At 38.6% G+C, this 22,192-nt stretch overlaps 2 protein-coding genes across 2 annotated transcripts in view; one reads left to right on the top strand and one right to left on the bottom strand.

The window, feature by feature from the left end:
* The window catches only part of PARP10 (poly(ADP-ribose) polymerase family member 10), a 1,579,412-nt gene that overhangs the window by 251,697 nt on the left and 1,305,523 nt on the right, over positions 1-22,192 (bottom strand). The gene's annotated exons all lie outside the window — the stretch shown is intronic.
* LOC122798630 (riboflavin transporter 2-like) overlaps positions 18,020-22,192 on the top strand; it is a 295,120-nt gene continuing 290,947 nt past the window's right edge. Inside the window, exon 1 of the mRNA XM_044067717.1 lies at positions 18,020-18,188. The gene's annotated coding sequence lies outside the window, so the exon portion shown is untranslated. The remainder of the gene's footprint in view (positions 18,189-22,192) is intronic.

A 22,192-nucleotide genomic window follows, 5' to 3' on the forward strand; every position in this document is an offset into this window, starting at 1 on the left:
AAACTGTTGAGTTCCTTATTGCCCCATTTGTGGTAACCCACCAACTTGTTCTGAAGGTAAAGGCAGGCACCTATCTTGGGCATTGTTAAGGTGGTCAGTATGAGGGCAGAGAGCTATATTTAGATAAAATATGAAGTTCCAAGACAACTGCTAAATGAAGCACACCAAGTAAAGTCAGGACCACAAGGAGTGAATTTATTCGAATCCAAATGACTTAGCGCTTTCGCCATAAAATGGCATCATCAGAGTCATTTAAACCAACTGACATACAGTACTTTTATATAAAAAAGAATCAGTGACATCACAATAAATTATAAATTAACCAATGAGCCTGTTTGAACAATTCCAAACACATCCACGTATTGTATACATTTTATATTTTATATTTTATATTTTATAGAATTACCAAGTTAAAAACTACATATTTAATGTGAAACATAAATAAAAATGTATATATATTTATATTTATATACACAATCCAAACATCCTTGAAATAAACTAACAATTATATAAAATATGATCTTTGCTTCAGTACTGGCTTGAGGGAAATGTAATCATTTAACCCAGGGTGTTTCAAAGCATTGAGTCTCAATTGCCACTCTACTTCAAGCAGGGCCACTTTGTTGCTGAGATCACCACCCTGGTCAGTGTATACCCTATCAATAACAAAAAATAAAAACTTTTTACATTTTTGACAGTTACAACTATGTAAATATAAGGCATTGTGTTCATCTTTGTTCTTGATTGCTCTAACATGCTCTATAATTCTATCCCTTAATCTACGTGTGGTCATACCAACGTAGAAAGCCTCGCAGGACATACAGGACGCCACATAAACAAGGTGCTTAGTGTTGCAGTTACAAATGCCTGGACATGCTAAAGTGTGTCCAAATCCTTTAATACAAATATAAGCACCTTCAGTTATGAATCTGCAACACCTGCACATACCACACTTAACCATCCGTGACTTATTGTGTGTTGTACCCTTTTCTAGAATAGATTTCAAATTTTCACCTCTACTAAACACAATCCTGGGCTTAGCCCCTACCACTTTCTTAAACTCCTCATTCAAGAAATAATCCCAAGCTTTCCCCAGGGTTGTACACATTTCAGGTGCTTTTTCATTAAACTTAAGTATAAAGCAAGGTCCTCCAGATTTTGTATCATCAGTTGAGCTTGTTTTATTATCAACGTCACCTACAATCACTAGTTCACCCTTAATGATAGGAGAATATATTGAACGCCTTTTCCTATAAACTTCTTTTTTAATACTTAAAAACAATTTGAGTGGATAGCCCCTATCCAGTAACATACCAATAATTTTATAAATTTCTTTTCTCTAAAAATTGTATCGTCACTTACAAGTCTGGAGATCCTAACCATCTGTCCCTTTGCCACCCCCTTTTTCTGATGAAATGGGTGGCAACTCATAAAATGCAAAAGGGAATTTGAATAACTTTCTTTCCTATAAATTGTGCTAGTAAATCCAACATTTTGTTTCAAAACTGTAATGTCCAAGAAATTTACACTATTCTTGTTCCATACATAAGTGAACTTCAAAAAATTAGCAGTGGTGTTAAGATAATCAACAAACTCAACTGCTTCCTTCTCATCACCTTCCCATAATATAAGTAAATCATCTAAAAACCTATTGTAAAGCACAATATTTTTAAAAAATCTAGATGAGAATACAAAAGTCCTTTCCCATGCTAGTAACACCAAGTTAGCAAAGACCGGGGCACATTTTGCCCCCATTGCAACACCAGAACATTGCTTAAAAATTTCACCTTCAAATTTTATAAAATTATTGTTTAAAACAATTTCCATCAAGTCATACAAAAAATTCAATTTACTCTTGTCAACAGATGAACTCATATTCAAACTGTTGTAAAACATCTCCAGCCCTTTAGAATGGGGAATAACAGAAAAAAGATTAACTATATCAATCGTTAAGAATCCAAATGAATTAAAACTGTTCTTAACCTCCTTTAATCTTTCAAGGCAATGCCATGAATCTCTCAGGATATGTGCCACTTCACCCAAGGCAGGTTTAGCTAGTTCATCAATAAATGCTGCCAGGGGCTCCGTTTTAGAACCTCTGGCAGCCACTATGGGCCTAAATTGTAGATGAGAAGTGCCTTTATGCACCTTGGGGATCCCAAAGATGCATGGCATAATAGCATTTTTCACCATAAGAAAATCAAATTCAGTTTCATTAATTACCCCTTGAAATAATGCATCTAACAAGAACAGATCTATTTTGCTATATGCCCTGTTGACCTCATTGATGGATGCTCTACAGTACGTACTTTCATCATCAAGAATTTCCATCATGGATGTAAAATAACCTATTTTATTCATAAGGACCATACCACCACCCTTATCAGGCCTCATACTTCTAATATTGGAAGATCTAATTTCTTTAAGCAACAATCTTTCTTGACTGGTTAAATTATCACTTAATTTGTTTTTTTCTCCACAAATTCTCCTAAATTCAAAATCTAAAAACTTTTCAAGTGCTACCAATTCAGCTAAGGGTGGTGGAATAAAGGTAATTTTCCTTCTCAATTTCCAAGTTTCCAAAGTTTCCCCTGCTGGTTGAACATCACCATTTCCATGAAAATACATTTCCAGGTTCAACTTTCTCAGAAATAACTTAACACTGATCATAACTTGGGCAATGTCTAATCTAAAATTAGGTACAAATTTAATACCTTTAGTGAATAACTGAAAATGAATGTCAGTAATCTCCATATCACTATAATTGTATATAGAGAAACCACATTGCCTATGTGTTGTACATTCCAATTTAGAATCAGGTTCATTGTCCATTGTAATTAGACTGGTTGTTTCATTCTCACCACACGTTATATTACTTGGATCATAATTCAGCTGTTCACAGAAATCGTTCCCAGTCAACAAAATTTGATTATCTATCTCATTAATAACTTGATTCAAACACAATTCAATACTATCACTAAAAACATTGCTAGCGAATTCATTTGAAATGCACAATAAATCATTGGTAACAGAAATTAATGTCTTTGCTAACTTGGTGTTACTAGCATGGGAAAGGACTTTTATATTCTCATCTAGATTTTTTAAAAATATTGTGCTTTACAATAGGTTTTTAGATGATTTACTTATATTATGGGAAGGTGATGAGAAGGAAGCAGTTGAGTTTGTTGATTATCTTAACACCACTACTAATTTTTTGAAGTTCACTTATGTATGGAGCAAGAATAGTGTAAATTTCTTGGACATTACAGTTTTGAAACAAAATGTTGGATTTACTAGCACAATTTATAGGAAAGAAAGTTATTCAAATTCCCTTTTGCATTTTATGAGTTGCCACCCATTTCATCAGAAAAAGGGGGTGGCAAAGGGACAGATGGTTAGGATCTCCAGACTTGTAAGTGACGATACAATTTTTAGGCAAGAAATTTATAAAATTATTGGTATGTTACTGGATAGGGGCTATCCACTCAAATTGTTGTTAAGTATTAAAAAAGAAGTTTATAGGAAAAGGCGTTCAATATATTCTCCTATCATTAAGGGTGAACTAGTGATTGTAGGTGACGTTAATAATAAAACAAGCTCAACTGATGATACAAAATCTGGAGGACCTTGCTTTATACTTAAGTTTAATGAAAAAGCACCTGAAATGTGTACAACCCTGGGGAAAGCTTGGGATTATTTCTTGAATGAGGAGTTTAAGAAAGTGGTAGGGGCTAAGCCCAGGATTGTGTTTAGTAGAGGTGAAAATTTGAAATCTATTCTAGAAAAGGGTACAACACACAATAAGTCACGAATGGTTAAGTGTGGTATGTGCAGGTGTTGCAGATTCATAGCTGAACGTGCTTATATTTGTATTAAAGGATTTGAACACACTTTAGCATGTCCAGGCATTTGTAACTGCAACACTAAGTACCTTGTTTATGTGGCGTCCTGTATGTCCTGCGAGGCTTTCTACGTGGGTATGACCACATGTAGATTAAGGGATAGAATTATAGAGCATGTTAGAGCAATCAAGAACAAAGATGAACACAATGGCTTATATTTACATAGTTGTAACTGTCAAAAATTTAAAACGTTTTTATTTTTTGTTATTGATAGGGTATACACTGACCAGGGTGGTGATCTCAGCAACAAAGTGGCCCTGCTTGAAGTAGAGTGGCAATTGAGACTCAATGCTTTGAAACACCCTGGGTTAAATGATTACATTTCCCTCAAGCCAGTACTGAAGCAAAGATCATATTTTATATAATTGTTAGTTTATTTCAAGGATGCTTGGATTGTGTATATAAATATAAATATATATACATTTTTATTTATGTTTCACATTAAATATGTAGTTTTTAACTTGGTAATTCTATAAAATATAAAATAGAAAATAGAAAATAGAAAATGTATACAATACGTGGATGTGTTTGAAATTGTTCAAACAGGCTCATTGGTTAATTTATAATTTATTGTGATGTCACTGATTCTTTTTGATATAAAAGTATTGTATGTCAGTTGGTTTAAATGACTCTGATGATGCCATTTTATGGCGAAAGCGCTAAGTCATTTGGATTCGAATAAATTCACTCCTTGTGGTCCTGACTTTACTTGGTGTGCTTCATTTAGCAGTTGTCGTGGAACTTCATATTTTATTTGTTTATATATCCTATTTTGGATTGGTGTGACAAGCTATATTTAGATCCTGCACTGCCATAACAGGAAATAGAGTGCAAAGGATTAGTCCAGATAAAATCACTTTAGCTGGCAGATCTAGGAGGCTGTCTGTCTCTCTGATACCCTCCCTGTGGAAGGAATAAAGACACCTTGTTGAACTTTTCAGTAATTTATTTAGTAAAGTAGCTAGATGAATGTACGTACAGAGGAGCAACCTTCTGTTTACAGTTCGAAAAAAGTCTGTACTTTTTTATTTGGTGAAACCTGCAGGTGATGCATTTAGATAAAGCTTCAAGTCTTTTGTCTCAGTAGCACAGTGTAATGGGACAACAGTCTTTAATATGTAGTTGACAAAATGCCATTTTTTTAGAAACTTTCTAGTGCATTAGTGATGACCAGTACCAGGAAAAAATGGCTACTCTAGACATGATTTTTCCAGGTAATTTGTCTGACTAGTTCTCTGAGCTTGTCAGCTGGGAGGGACAAAGTAAGAGAATCCCCCCCCCCAAGGATATAAGACCTACAGGAGTTCATCAAACAGACAATGAGAGGAGATATGGAGAATACAGCAAACATCTGCCCAAATTCTGTATATCCACCTGTGTAGATTTCAACAGCTAACTAGCTGACACCACATTCATCACTAGCCACTCCCATGCCCAAACTTCCATATACCCACCTGCGCAGACTTCAACAGCTAACCAGCTGACACCATGTCCATCACTGGCCCCTCCCATCACAAGTATAAGAAAAGTAGGGACTTCAGATAAGTTAGGACTAAGAGAGATCACCACAAATCACAAACTTGGGCACAGACCCATAAATCATTACTAAGCTTACGGCCAGACAGACATCACAAAGCTTAGCGATTCATCTGAGTAGTAGTAAGAATGTGCTCAGTTCCACCTTTTAAAAAGATTGCCACTGTAAACACTTGGCATAAATTTATGGTTGCCCATCTTATCATCTCCGCTGGTTTTGAATATAGCTAATAAGTCACTTTGTTTAATGTGTAAAGGGAGTCTTTTTCAAAAACACAGAATGCACTTCATCAGGAACCAATTGTGTCAATGAGTACTGATAATTCTGCGACGGACGGTAAGGTATTTAGAATGGGTACTTGTAAGTATTTGTTTTATGAAGATGGAAAAGGTTGAAATGGACAGGGTCTTTCACTGAGTGATAAACAGAGGTCTCTCCTCAGCAATTTATATGACATGGAGTAGATGGAAAGGGCTTTTATCCTGTCAGGGTCATTTAGGTTGACTAAGTCAGAAATCTTTTTGCTTAGAATCCATTTTTTTTCAAATTCATCAATGTGTTTAGAATGATACATTCTAAAGGGGACATTGTATTCTAAGATAGATCTGATCATGGATGAATATAACGAGATCAGGACCTCCATGATTCTGGCTGAGCTATTTCAACAGACTGTATAATGTTGAAATACTTTCCCACTAAGACAGAGACTTGAAGGTCAAACAAGAGTTCATTATAGAAACAGATACCCAAGTCCTTAATGACTATATCTATTTTGAGGGGATCAGTAATACGATAAAAGGAGAGAGTGGTGACTTTGCCAAAAGTAGTGCTGCTACATGTTTCGACATTTAGGCTGAGCCCATAGCTGACACTCCAGGCATTAGTCTGATCCTGAATTGAGTATCCAGAGGGGTTTGACACTGTACCCAATTGCAGCTGTCAGTAAACTTAGTAATCTATAGTTCCTCAACATTAGATTTCACTTCAGAAAAAAAGATGCCAAAGAGGAGGGGCCCTTGGGTAAAGCCTTGTGGAATACTACTTTATTTAGTCAGTCATTTATTTATTTATTTATTCAATTATTTATTTATTTTCATTTGATTACCAGGAAAGTCAGAGTGGGTAGAAGCCCATTTTCAGTGTAGGCCTGGGGAGAAAAGCTCCCAAATTATTCCAAAACATTTTAACAACAATAATTTTTACAATCTTCAAAAATAAAGAAAAACATCTGTAGTTTAAATAATTATAACAAATTAGACATAATATAAAAAATTTTGGTTAAGAACCCATACAAGGTATGTGATAATCTTTTAATATTTAGAGAAATTCTTAGGCAGTTTGTAGAGAAATTAAAGGTAAGTTATTCTAATACAAACATGAATTGCAATATGAAGTGAAGAGGAAGCAGGCTTATGGTATATTTCGAGAGAAAGTCAGGGAGGAAAATTAGATAGCAGTAAGGAAGTAAGTGAAGAAGGGAGAGCAAGGAGGTATAATGTTCATATTTAGGGATATAGTGTATCCTGGTTTTCAGCAAGAACAAAGCCAGATTTTAGATAGGAAGGAGTGATTTGAAGGAAGGTATTGACCTGATGGATACAGGTAAGGAGTTCCAGGCCTTAGCAACCATGTACGACTACAGAAAATGTCCAGTAGATTTGTTAGGTTTGTAGACAGAAGTTTTTGGTCACTGGTTCACAATGACTGACTGGGAACATAGTTGTATAGAATGCTTTTTTGTTGCTGTACACGTAGATGGATGTTGGATAATTTTATAGGTGGTAAGAAGCTGTGTATATGTTAGTTGATGAGGCAGTTCTAATCAATTTAGGCTTTTTAGTGCTTTACAGTGGTGGGTTCTGAAAGGGGTATGTGCTGCAAATTTAACAACTTTATTATAGCATTATTCAAGTTTTAATTTTTGTGAAGCCTGGAGGTTAGTAAGAATGGGAACACCATAAAGAAGTGTGGGAGGAGATAAGCAGTGCCAGGTATAGCTTTAGTTGGGTCAGTGAGAAAGTTTTTGGCTCTGTAAAGCATCCCTAGTTTTTGATGAGTTTTACTTATGCAATTTTGTATATGGAGGTCAAATGTAAAATTATCATCTACTGTCTCCCCTAACGGTTTGCAATGAGAAGTGACTTCAATGGTTAATTTATCAAGACAGAGGACTTTAAATTTAGTTTTTTCCCCCAAGAGTTGGATTTGTGGGAAAAAGTAGTAGTTTGGTCTTTTTTGGGTTGAACATAAATTGTGAGTTACAAAGCCATGTTTCAGTGGCTGTTAAAGTTTCCTGAGCAGTTTTTTGTAGGTGTACCATGTTGTCAAATGTGCAGATGAGAATAGAATCATCTGCATATTTTATTGGGGTGGCCTGTTGTGTGGATGTGTGGAGGGAATTGGTGACAATGTTAAAGAGGAGAGGACCAAGGATAGAGCCTTATAGGTTCATAGGTTCATAGGTTCATACTAGGCTATCTACCCAAGGGCATTTATAAGCCTAGCCCAGAGTTTTGTGGCTTTCGCCACCCCTTTAGTTTGAAGGATACTATGCCCATTATTTTGCTGTGCCTCTGTCAAGCAGTGACACTGAGGTAATCCCTGGGGTATATCTGCGATCTCCCATCCATTGGTCAAGATTTCTCTTGAACAAGGCCAGCGAGGTGCTCTGCCTCACATGTACTGGGATTTTGTTCCACAGCATAGGGAGTCTTTGGGTGATGAATCTGTCCCTCCAGCACGTCCTATTAATAACCGTGTCAAGGTTTAAGTCTCCCGCCCTTGTAGTTCTGAGGGATCTAGATTTTTTGAGGTGAAGCATGTTCATAAATTCTGGGTTGGACATGGCCTTGTATGTCAAGCACAGGTCACCTCTGAGCAGACGGTAAGCGACTGAATAGAGCTGGAGTTCCTTCAGTCGGGCAGCATAAGACATATTTTTGAGACCCTTTATCCTTTTGGTGAGGAACTTTTGGGGCCTTTCCAGTTGCTGCAGGTGTCGGGTCAGATACATTCTGAATGGGGCATTGTACTCAATCATTGGTCTGATGAGTGATGAGTACAGGGGGACGATGACCTCCCTTGATCTAGATGTGAATCCCTTCATGATCAGGTGGGCAATGTAGAAGGTCTTCCTAACTACTTTGGCAATGTGAGTGTCAAACGAAAGGTTACTGTCAACCTGGGTCCCCAGATCCCTGATAACCTCTTCTGTGCTCAGTGGATTGCCACCTATATGGTAGCTAGGGGTAACCTTGTTTTTCCTGAAGGGTATGACTATGCATTTTTTGGCATTTAACTTTAGTCCATGGCTCTGGCACCAGTTATCCATTTCTATGAGACCCTTCTGAAGGATATCTGTGTCAGATGTGTTCTCGACTATGGCACCCAGTTTGCAGTCATCTGCAAATTTTGTCAGCCATAACCGTCCTGTGTTTGCTTGTACTTCTGAAAAGTAGATGCCGAACAAGAGTGGGCCCAGGACTGAGCCCTGTGGGACACCACTTGTGACAGGCTTTGAGTCTGACATGGCGCCAGCAACTCTGACCCTGTGGGTTCTGTCACTTAGCCAGCTTGCTACCCATCTTGTGACGTATGGGTTTACATTTAAGCTGATGAGTTTTTCAATGATACCTGAGTGGGGTATTGTGTCGAAAGCCTTTGCCAGGTCGAGGTAGGCTGTGTGGACTTCCTTTCCCTCATCAATGGCCTTGGTGACAGTTTCGAAAAAGTCAACCAAGTTTAAAAGGCATGATCTGCCTTTGACAAAGCTAAACTGGGTTGGATCCAAAGTCTGCAAGTCCCCTATGTCTTTATTTATGAGTTCCATTATGATCCTCTCCATAGCTTTGCAGATCAGGCTTGTCAAGCTGATGGGATGGTAATTTCCAGGGTCGGTGGAGGCACCACCTTTGTGAAGTGGGACCACAGTTGCCGTACGCCACTCCTTGGGTACATATCCTGAGGTGAGGCTAAGATTAAACAGCTGTCCTAACTGTGGGTTTAATTCCTCATTGAGTTCGCGGAGCACACAATCGGGGACACCGTCTGGTCCCATGGATGCTGTGTTTTTCGACTTGGAGAGAGCAGTTCTCACCTGAGTGTTAGAGATGTTTGGGGGGCTACAATCCTCTGGTATCGATATCTCTCCTTTTGGGGGGGAGGGGGGGAGAAGTTTGCACTGAACCTGTCAGCCAGTATGTTGGCAATGTCTGTAGGTTCAGTGATTTTTACATCATTTTGAACTAATTCTGAGCATATCTGGGAGTTTCCTCCCAGGTTTCTGACATAGCTAAAGAAGGCCTTATGATTGTCTTTTGAGTCCTCAGCGATTTTTCTCTCAAAATTTGCCTTGGATGATTTTATGAGAGATCGTAGTTTTTTAATTATAATGATCAAAGGTGTCTTACCTTTTAGGGATTTTGCTCTATCTTGTAGTAGCTTCCTCCTTTTGTTGTAGAGCTTGTTTATGGCTGGGGTCCACCAGACTGGACGCTTGCCTTTGATACAAAGAGTCTTTGTTTTGTTTGGGATTGCCTGATCCATGCAGTCCTGTAGGTGCTGGTAGAAGGCATTTGTAAGTGATTCAGTGGCTTGAGTAATGGTTTCCATGGCTCGGGGCCTAAAAACAGACCACACTAGTCTTTAGAAGTGTGAAGTCGGCTTTTGAGAAGTTCTTCACTGTGATCTTTTTTATCTCAGGTGGGGGCGGGATGTGGACTTCCAGTGAGATTAGTTTATGATCTGATCTCACCAGTGAGGGGTATACTTCCGGTGTTGAACATTGTGACCCCATGTTCGTGATGATGAGATCAAGTATGTTTTCACCTCTTGTGGGGATGGTGACTAGTTGTTCCATGGCATTTGAGTTTATGAACTCTAGGAACCTTTGGGCTAGAGTGTTGGGGCTTGAGTAGTGATCCCAGTCTATATTCGGGTAGTTAAAGTCACCTAGTATGATGGTGTTTGGAGATACATTTATCCCCTCCAGTGTTTTCAGGAAAGCTATGTGAGGTTCCTGAGTTTGAGAGGGTGGCCTGTAACATGCTACAAATTGCAGAGCAGTCTTGCCTATGGTTAATTGCACCTGGATGGTCTCCGATGCATTTTGCGTTGCCACCAACCTTGAGGAGTGGGTGTCCTTGATGAATATGGACACCCCCCCTCCTTTCTTGGTGGTGTCCGGATTTTGGGGCCGGAACGCATGATATGAGGTAAAACCTGATAGTGCCGGAGTGCTCTCAGGAGCCTTGAACCAGGTTTCAGTCACAGCACAGACATCGATGTTCTCCATACTGAGAAGGGCCTCGAGTGCGTGCATCTTGAGGTTGAGACTTCTGGCATTGAGCAGCATTACCCTTATTTTTTTTCCTTTTTTGTGTTCTAGGGTGGTAGGTTTAGAATTTGAGCCTTGCCTAAAAAAGGCACTATGGGGGTGGCAAGAGCCTTTGCCAATATCCGGAAGCCCAGGGGTGACAGGTGCAAGCCGTCCCTTGCGAAGCAGCCTGGCTTGTCCAGCATGTCATCCCAGGCAGACAGACATTGGATCCCCTTTGAATGACACCAGAGTTTAAGCCAATTATTAAAGCTGATCATCTTATCTCTGTATTGTGGCATCATTCTTGGTGAAGGTAGGATACTGCTCAAGGTCAGGGTCATACCTGCCTGGGCTACATAATCAGAGAGCTCCTCTATGTCTCTTCTCATTTAGTCCAGTGAGGTACGTCTCAGGTCGTTCACACCAGCGTGGACAATGACTGAGTCGTACTTGTACCTGCTGTTGAGAGACCTGAGTGCTTGCGTTATGTGGCGGATTCTAGCGCCCGACAGGCAGCTTACTGTGACCTTCTCCTTACTCAATCTGGTGAGCGGGACGTCGGTGTGTCTGACTATAGAGTCACCAATGACAAGTGTGTCTGGCATTGTGTTTGACCTTAAGGGCTGTGACTGTTTGGCACACTGACTATGTAGTCTATGTGTTGCATGTGTTGTGTCCTGAGGTGGCCGTTGTTTGGGTGTCTGCTTTGGTGGCCTCTGCTGTTTTGGTAGATTTTTGATCAGAGCCTCCGAGTATGTCTTTGTGTGTTTATGTGTATGATTTGAAGTTTTGATAGTACTATGTGAGACTGGATTTGTGGTGTGTGTGGTTACCTTCTCCTCCTGTCTGGTCTTGCCAGTCCTATGTTGAGAGAGCTCAGCCTCCAGTTTGGCTGTATAGTTGCATCTCTCGCATGTATTTGTGTTTTGTGGGAGAAGGAGAGGGTTGTCTGTGTACATGAGACAATTGTAACATTGCCTCAATATTCCCAGATTCACCAGCTGAGCAGGAGAGGACACTAGCAACTGATCCCTCGACATGCTAGAAGCAATAGACAAAAACTTTTAAAAAGACTCCGGGGGGGTGTGGGTGATCGAGAAAGGGGTTTTAGGCTGGTGGGGTACTATGAATAATAAAAGTGCTATATCAAAGTAAAAAAAGTACTTTAGGAGCAAGTGCTAGGCTTTACAGATAGAGAATAGTCTACTTAGGAATCAAGTAGAGCTGAACTTTTTAGATATAGAATACGCTGGTATGATCAGCAGTACAGTTCAAGGAAGGCTGTTTTAAGGGAAAATTTGAAGAGTGGACTTTAGGTAGCCCGAATAGTTTAACCTTGATTAACCGCCGCTGCTCTTGTGTGCTCCTGTGGCAACTCCGCGCTAAATCGCGCTAAAGCGTGCTTTATAGCAGGGGGCTGGAAAAGGCAGGAAATGACCCAAAATGGCCAATGAATTACCAGTTACTGTCTTAAACCACTCCTCTGAGGACAAACAGGCAGCTCAGTACTCCCCACTCTCACTGGTGAGTAAAGAAACTTCCCTCTGGCCACACAAGAAAATGGAGGAACACAGGAACCAAATACAAAGCCCAGGGATCAGCAAAATCTGATCACTGGAACAACTAGCTAGGAAAGTAAGGAAAGCAGAAGTATTTTTTTGTTTTTTTTTCAAGTTTTTTTACACACACAGACAGAAAATACAGTAAATGCTTGGTTTTTCGACTAAATGCTATCAAAGGCTAGTACACTTGAGTGTATTAGCCTGTAGGTTAACTTATAAGCAAAACTTAAGCTAAGAAGTGCAGTCAACAAATTAATATGGTACACCAGTGGTGACTGGGAAGTAAGGAGAGATGTGGGAGTGCCATTTTACTGACTAATATCTATTGGACAGGTAGCTTGTGAACCACAGAAGGGTTTGCTGAGAAAGACCTAGTGAGAACATTTGAAGTAGACATTTGCTGTGACAAACTGTGTCAAAGGCTTTAGACAAGTCTAGAAATAAGGAATAGACTAGTTTGCCATTATCTCTAGATTTGTTGACAGCATCCATACAGGTTTGAAGGGCAGTGCTAGTACTGTGGGAAAGATGGAAGCTATGTTGTGTACAGGACAGGAGTTCTTCCTGCAGGAGATAGTCTACCAATTGTTTTTGAATACATTTTTCAAGAATTTTGGTGCGAGGAGCTAAGATTGCTATAGGTCTAAAGTTATTAATGTCTGTTGAGTTTCCTTCTTTGTTGAGAGGGATACTGTGTGATTTTTCCAGAGAGAGCGAATGTGGGATTCCTAGATTGACCTATTTATGAAAATTGAAAGAGGATAGGCAATGCTATTGACTGCTGTCTTTAGGTACTCACTTCGAAGGTGATCAGCTGAGGAAGAGCATGATTTAGGTTTGTTTAAGAGTAGTTGTATATGAATATGGGTACAGGTTTGCAGGTGAAAGTGGATGTGGTGATACTTGGCTGTTGGGTAGGGATGGGATTAGATGTTGAGGAATCCTTGGTTAGAGATGTTATACTGTCTATAAAATAAGAGTTGAACTGTATTGCAGTTTTGAGAGGTGAGTTATCTGGAGAGGAGTTTGGGTTGAATTATTGGCTGGGATGTAAGATTTCTTTAATGGATGTCCAACATTTTTAGGGTTGTGTTTAATATTATTCTGAAAGTTATTACAGTATAGTTTTTTGTCTTCGTTTATTTGCTTTTTAGTACAATTGCGACTCATTCTGAGGTTTTTAGGATATTGAGGTGTTTTCTATTTTTGACGTTCTTTCCATGCTTTTTCTCTACTCTTTTTGGGAAGCCAAATTGCATTATTTGTTTTCAGTCTCTTCCCTCTAGGAGGTGCAAGACTATTTAGGATATTTAGAAAAGTTGTACTGAATTCAATTACAGTATCATCTAAGGAGAGGATTTTTAGGAAGTTCCAGTTAATAGATGATAGTGTAGTAATGACATTTCCCACCTTCAGGTCAATTTAAAACACAGAGAAATCTATTTATAGCTCGATCAAAACAATTAACAAAGATATGCAAGTAAAACATGTTGTCTGTCACTTCCTGAGACTAAATACCTGGCATAAGTATTATAGTCTACTAGTCAAGCAAAAGGGGCAGCGGCCAACATAGTCAGAGGCCCTAGAGTGCATGGAGTATAGTTGCCACATTCCTCTGACTAGAATAGTTACTGTCTGCTTTCACAGTGTGGGCGCTACCAGTGAGCCAATTTGCTATCCAGTGGCAAGCCTAGAGGTTACTATTTATCCAGAAGAGTTTATCTGTAACACGTGTGGGTTATGGTGTCAAAGGCACTGTCCAGAGCAAGGTAGGCAGCATGAACGGACAGACCCCCATGTAGGGCTTCAGCTATCCTGTCAAAGAAAGTGACCAGGCTGAGTAGATAAGACCTGCCTTTTATGAATCCAAATTTACTAGAGTCAAGGGTTTGAAGACTGTCTTTGCCATTATTTGTTAGCTCAACAACTATGTATTCTGTAATCTTGCAGGAGATAAGAGTAATAAGCCTATAATTACTGGGGTCCATTCTGGGGCTGCCTGATGATGGGGTTCAAGTAAGTGGTGCTGAACACTTACTAGAGCAAGCACCCCAAACATTATTGGGATCTACAATGCTAGCAGTTTTGGGTTTGGAGAGTGATAACAGAACTTAACCTAGGATGATAATGGGGGATGGGGAAGATATTTAGATGAAAGGGATGTGATTCTGCAGCAAAATTTGCTTGTAAGGATATTTGCAAGGATTTTTGAGTCACAGTGGTTTGCTACATTAATTACTATTTTCCCTTTGCTGACTAAGTTAAGTTCAACTAGGCTAGTCACCACTTTTCAGAGGAGACTTGAGGTGACATTTATTTTAGGGTCAAGGGTTTGAAGAAAGGAAGTAGTGATTTCTTGTAGATAACTATCAGCATCTTCTTTTTTGTTTTAAAGTGTACTGATGTTGGAATTCCATCATATAGATTTCTTTATGAAATTAATACATTATTTCTGTAAGATGGTCACTGGCTGTTCTATATATCTATCCAAAAGGGGAGAAGAGTTCCACAGAGTATGCTAGAGCATCAGGTATTGGGTTGTTTAGGGGGATGTGCATGTTATGCTTATCACAAATGTCATTGCATACTAGATAGGTGGTTCTGGAAAAGTCACTAGATTACAGTCTGATTTTTGGGGGTGTCAACGCTTGTTTTAACGGTGAAGATTACTGCTTGGTGGTCAGCTTTAGCCAGGAAAGCACTGACACTGGGAGTGATACAAGAAGGGAAGCATTTGATAAGGGCAGGCTTAATAAGGCTGACACCCCTGGTAGATAGGAGAAACTTTGATTAAGGTAATTTACATGAACAAAATTGTAAAATCTTTAGGTGTGTTTATTCTAGTTGTAAAGGTTTTTCCAGTTGATTTATAGTGGAAATCTCCCAGTATCACCATATTTGGTCAAATAGTGAACATTTCTAACTGGCTTAGATTATTCACATGTCAGTGGAGCATAGACAGGGACTTGCTGTTGGTAGTAAGACGGGGACCTCCTGTTGGTAGTAATGTGATAGGTAATTCTATTGATAATCACAAGGACCCCAGTGAGTTCCAGGTTATTATTGTGTGAGATGTGGTGTGAAATTATGGCATTCCTATCAACTATGGCACACACTTGCACAACTTGGTGAGTATCTGAACGTACAGTGGACACTGCACTCAGGAGCAAAGGGAATGCTATTGCTGCTTGGCATTTAAGCTTTGGTAACTACACAAATGTAGATGCCATTGAGTCTGAGGAAGGCCTCAACATCAGATATTTTATTCTCTAGTCTTCTAGCATTGAGCAGATCTGCCTTGATGAAGTCTGAATTAAAATTTGTTAAGTGAGCATATCCATGAGTTGATCTTTGTCTAAAAAGTACAGTATTGGCGAAGCAAAATGGTTTTGCCAGTGCATACAATCCAACCCTAACAAAGCAGAAAGGCCTGCTGACCATCTGATCCCAGGTGGACACACACTGGATCCCCAGAAAATAACAGCAGTTAGTTTGCCAGTTATTAAATCCAATTACTTTGTCTTTGAATTTAGATATCATTCTTACTGAGGCTATCATGTTGGTCAACATCAGTGACTTATTGCCCTTGGAGGTATATGAAGAAAACTCATTTGTCCTTTTGCACCTCCCCTAGAGTCCCTAAGGTCATTTACCCATATGTGGACAACTACTGGGTCATGATCATATCTGATTTGTTAGAATGATATTTTGAGAATAAACGCCAAGAGAGGACCAACTCATTTTGTATTCCATGCAGTGGTCTGTTAACCTCCTCTGACAGAGTTTAATAAGGAGTTCTTGAATGTTTTAGTGGTTGGAGTGTCCCAGCTGAAAGGAATCTAGGGAACAGACACTGGATAATGTAGACTGTTTTTCATTAAGTAAAAGTTTGTAAAAGGGGGTGATATTGCATTTATCTACCAAGACAGTTTCTTCTTGAAAAGATTCATATGGTTACAGTTTAGCTATATCCCCCTGCAGTGACTGTTGACATAGTCTGTACCACATTAAAAAGACACAACAGTGTCCTGAAATATAAAGGGCTAGTGTAAACATCTGACAAGAGGGTCCATTTCCATGTGCATGCGTGTATGCCTTTGTATCTGTACATGTGTGCATGTTTCTGTGACTGTATCCATAATGTGCCTCCACCCATGCATCCATCTCTCTATCCATGACAGGAGATAGCTATTTTACCAGGTAAAAAATACTGTTGTAATAACTCATCGAACAGAAAGGTAACAAAATGTAGATACTTGAAAATAACCAAAAACTTTATTCACAATAACCCAGGGTTATTTGTAACTATGAGCACAAAGACATTCTTCCTTACTTCTGAGAATGCACTATCATAAACAAGACATGAAGTTAAATTTAGTACTATAGTTTGTCCCACATCATTTTATTTGCTAGTTATAATTTTTCATATAAATATTTGCTGCAGGGGTATACTTTTAATGTCTGTGGCTTAACACATTACTAGTTTATATCAGCCTTGTTAGTTTATTTTCAGTGGGACTTAACGACTGTAGTTCTGGGTAAACTTGTCCATGCCCTGGGTAACATCATGTCTGCAACAGTATCAGATAACACAGGCAAGAAGGATATAAATGGCTCTAAATTGAACTTGGTTTAATTTACTCAGCTTTCATTAAATTGTTGAGAATTCCAGAAAAGGAAGTTCCAGAGATATGAAAATAAACTAACGTTTTTCATTTTTTTCATTCCTCTCAGATGAATACCTGTGCTGTACTGTGATTTGTATTTCCTTAGCACTGATTTGACTAATGCTTTCAAAAAGTCACCATCACTAACCAACAACACTGACAACACTCACTTCACAAATGTGACAGGTGTTCCCTGCAGGTTTTCATATATGAGTGCCACATATACTTCCTGTGCACACGATGGTGCAGACCCTTGCGTAGATTTTCCCATTTGCTAGGAGTGGTCAAGCTGGGTCATGTACCTAGTGAAGTACATACCAAAGAGGGCATTATATTCTGTTATTGGTCTGATAAGGGAGGAGTAGAGGGGAACAATGACTTCCTTGATTCTAGAAGATGTGAACTACGTGATTTATTTGGTTATATAAAAGGATTTCTTAACAGTATTCCGAAAATATTATTTATAATAAAAGTACATTATGGGACACTCCCTTAATGCCATAGGTTAACACCTTCAGCAGTAACTTTTTTCATCTATCCTTTAGCTCCCCCCATCCCCCACTCTCACACACACACACACACACACACACACACACACACACACACACACACACACACACACATACATGATCCTGGGTAAACAAGCTATAAAATACTGGGATGCAATGGAAACTCAATCATTGAAGCAATTAGTGATACAGACAACTTCATTTTAATTGCCCATTCAGAACTATTATCTCGAGATTCTAGAAAAAGACAGTGTGTATGAAATTACATTTAGAGAATGTAACAGAGAACCTAAAAGTGAGATATGCTTTCCTTTACTCTGTCTCCTTCAGATTGTTTGGTATCAGTGCAAGAACCAATCCCGAGAGAAAAATAAAGCACTTTTTGCTGTACTATTCAAAATGTGATTCTCATAGAGGAGGCACATTTACAGTCTCTCACACCTACTTTGTATCACGTGATCTTGAGAATTCATTCACAGAAACTGGAGCAGCTGCATATTTCAGTCAAGCCACAAGATCAAATCACAAGGACTTGGAGAAATCCAGTGACTGCATGAAGAAGGTGCAAAAGAAAGCATTCCCCTACCATCTCAAACACTTGGGAGTACAGCCTATAAAAGTAGTACACTACAAAAAAGAAGGGCAGAAATCTACCATTGACTGCACCATTCTGAGGTGCAGGGCACTACAAAGGGTAAAGTGATGATTTTTAAACTTCTTACTGAAAAGAATGTTAGCAAATGCTCACAAGATGATTTTTGAATGTTTGAGATAAATGTATTCTGGAGTGCAACATTGCAGAAGACAGGCAAGGCAGCACTGTGGCTTAGTGGTAAGACCTCTTCCTCGCAGCTATAGGGTTGGAAGTTCAATCCTAAGCACTGGTTACTGTCTATATGGAGTTTTGCATTGCATCTTTTCCCAGTGTCTGCTTGAGATTACTCTGATTTCTTCCCACCTACCAAAAACATACTGGTTAGCTGGCTACACTTAACTAAATTGTTCATGTATATCTCTATTAATCCATATGTCTGTCTGTCATATTTACATTTTTTCTTGTAGTCCAGGATGTCAGAAGGACTATTTGTTCATTTACTCATCTAACAAGTAAAATAAACATTTCAGGACTGGACTAGATTACTATTGGTTACTTAAAAGCATACTGGAACTTATAAAATTACCACTACAGGACTAATTTTATTTTTCCAGTATCTTTATTTATGTATTGATTTTAGTGTTATTTTATATGGAGTGTTCACTACCTTTATAAGGACACTATTTTTTACTGTCCCACGCTGGCCAGCACTAAGTTGATATAGTTTTCCTTGTTTAACTTACTCATTAAATGTACATATAATGTTGTATTCTTGTTCTGGTTTACTATTTTAATATGCATATTGGTTAGTTTTAGTAATTTTTTTTGTAGATACATATTTTAAGGTTCTTGTACACAAACCTGAAGTCTAGTGGGACAAAAGTTATATTTGTAACAATAATTTAAGGAAACAGATTATGTTTTTGACAATGTATTTTTTCTGGATGGCAAAATATAATTTTTTTTTATTGCTAAATGGTCTAATGTTTAAATATTTCCAACCATATATTATAATGTCTTTGATTAATTCACAGACTTTATTTAATAATAATCTATTTAATTAATACGAAGTATCACATCATTATTAATTTTATTAAATTAAAGTGCATAAGGTTTAAATTATTAGGACATTTAGTAAGTAGAGCAGTACCAGCTTGAATATCACACTGATAAGGATGGGGGAAGGGATTTGAATTTGTTAACATGTATACCAATACATTTTGTTTTACAACAAAAAGACAACTGCCATACCGGATAACAGGTATATTAGAAAGCTTGAGATTAAATCATCATTCTGTTTATTTTTTGTTTTGTTTGAATTGCTTGTCTGTGTGCTTAATTAAGGATTTTCAACTGGAAACAGACTGTCTACTCCTGCTTGGAGTGCTTCTGAATACCTAATAGAGTTAATAATTGTGCATAATATTAATAATATAAAATACATTTTTATTCTTTGATTTAGGGCATTTTTAACTTTGCTACTTGTACTACCATTTTTTAATTTTTTTTCTGATTTTTAATATATAGAGATTAACTACGTATGCAGGAATTGAAAAACTTCCACACAGAGAATTTTCTAACAATGTTTTGTTTTGGACCCACTATACCTATAGAGTGGGTTGTTTGAGAGTTAAGGGATACCACAGATACTACTTGCTTCTAAAATAAACATTCCCAGACATCAGTGTTGGTTCCATGTTAGGATGCTGAGTGACTATACATCTAAGAGAATGACACTAAGAGCATAAGTGATCTGATGAGTGGTACCAGGGTTCAATGTTGCATCCAACATATCAGAAAATGGTTATGAGATGGGGTCGCACTGTAACACAGAGTGATACAATGTGCAAACTACACCCATGGTCTATGTTAAAGCCATCAAGGGAAAAAACAGAAAAAAAAAAAAAGCTGTTTGTCCGAATCTAATGGTGTGTGTGTGTGCGTGCATGTGTGTGCATGTGTGTCTGTGTGTGTGTGTGTGTGTGTGTGTGTGTGTGTGTGTGTGTGTGTGTGTGTGTGTGTGTGTGTGTGTCCATGTGTGTTTGTGTGTGTGTGTGTGTGTGTGTGTGTGTATGCGTGCGTGCGTGTGTGTGTATGCGCGTGTGCGTGTGTGTGTGTGTCTGTGCATGCGTGTGTGTATGTGTGTGTGTGTGTGTGTGTGTGTGTGTGTGTGTGTGTGTGTGTGTGTGTATGAAGGCATGCACAGGAATAAAATCAACTGCCAATCATTAGTGGACCGGAGTTCCGCTGTGGCGACCCCTAACCGGGAAAAGCCGAAAGACACAACAACAACAACAATAAACTGGCATGCTGTCTAAATGCAGGAGAGGAGGAGAAAGACTGAATGCAAACATTAGCAACTCCAAAAATAGATTTTGTGAGCTCTATGTTTTAAACCCAACCTTGACACATCTGTACTCTGAGTGCTAGGATTACCTCCTGAAGACATGTCATACTCAAGAAAGCATATTGAAAACAGCATCTGATCTTTTTTATTTTCAGTGTTGTGATTCGTAACTGTTCCTGATTTCACAAGGTGGCCTTGATTTCGTCTCATATTTCTACCCTGTTCTTTATATAGTATTTTGATGTTCTGATAATTCCCTGAGGATTATAGTCAGTCAATAATGGCAGTCATTAGAATTTCATATTTCTTGTTGCTCAAACAACACGTTGATGAAAATATATTATACCATGACCCCCCCCAAAACGTGCACGCTGATTGGTCAGCGTGCACATTGTAAATCGAGTTATACTAATGGAAAAAAGGTCCAGTCGCCCGGACTTTTTTCCATTAGTATAACTCTACTTTTAAAACACTGTCTCGCTATGTTAAATGGGTTTAACATAGCGAGACAGCTTTAAAATAAGCAACGGAGATCTCCGTTGCTTATTTTAAAGCTGTCTCGCTATGCTAAACCCATTTCCCATAGCGAGCCAGTGTGTTAAAAAACGGAGAAAGCAAGATCTCCGTTGCTTTTTACTGTTCGCTATGTTAAATGGGTTTAACATAGCGAGACAGTTTGAAAATAAGCAACGGACATCTCCGCTGCTTATTTTAAACTGTCTCACTATGTTAAACCCATTTAACATAGCGAAATAGTAAAAAAGCAACGGAGATCTTGCGTTCTCCGTTGCTTTTGCCCACAGCGCTGATGTACTGCGCAGGCGTGAAGTACATCAGAACTGCCGCGGATGCCAGACATCTGCAGAAGGGCAGTAAACAGGCATTATACTATGCCATTATTTAAGAAAAGTAATAGTTTCTTTTCTTAAATAATGTCATGGTATAATAACAATAACCACTTCTGGTGGGTAATGCTGTATTTACCCACGGTTGGCTTTGTTTGGTCCCTCGGGCTTTGCCCTCGGGACCAAACCACGCCAACCATGGGTAAATCCAGCATTACCCACACCGAGGCGTGGGTTATTGCTATAATAACCTAAGTGAATTGGAGTCATACCTCTCAACCTCTTAGTGCAAGAAATCTGGGCAAACCCTGACAAAATGGAGGGACAAAGGCCCCAAAAGAGGGAAAGATTTTAAATATTGTTCTTATAAACTTGGAAAATTGCTAGAGTAACAGGGTTTGTGTTATATATTTTCTGAAGGATTTGAAGTGTAAAACTCAAATGTAATTCATTATTAGTGACTTCAATCCCCAGATCATCCCACTGATTTGACAGAAACCAGATATTTATGAGGAATAGACCAAAAATATGTGGCAAAATCTGGACATTCTGTAAAAATCTGGAAAGTTGAGATGTATGATTGGAGTAACATTTAATTAGCTCTGATTTGGGATATTTATCCCCCCTATATTTTTTACGTTTTCCAGAATTCTTGAGCAAAATGATTGAAAAGTGCATGTAGAGGTTTTAGTCCTGGTTATGTTCTAGATGATTCTGGCTCATTTAGCAGTCCATTTACTAGATGAGCAGGTCATGGACAGATAGGAGTGAACAAGTGAGGTCATTTCATCCATCCCAGGGAAGAATTAGGTTGATGTTCCACTGCTGGAAAACTGCTTAGGGGAAGGCCCAGTACTGTACGTCCATGCAGTTGGGTTCCATGTGATACAAACCAAGGATTACATGCAATC

The sequence above is a fragment of the Protopterus annectens genome, chromosome 3.part1 (genome assembly GCF_019279795.1).
Source record: "Protopterus annectens isolate FY-2018-M chromosome 3.part1, PAN1.0, whole genome shotgun sequence".
Taxonomy (NCBI): domain Eukaryota; kingdom Metazoa; phylum Chordata; order Ceratodontiformes; family Protopteridae; genus Protopterus; species Protopterus annectens.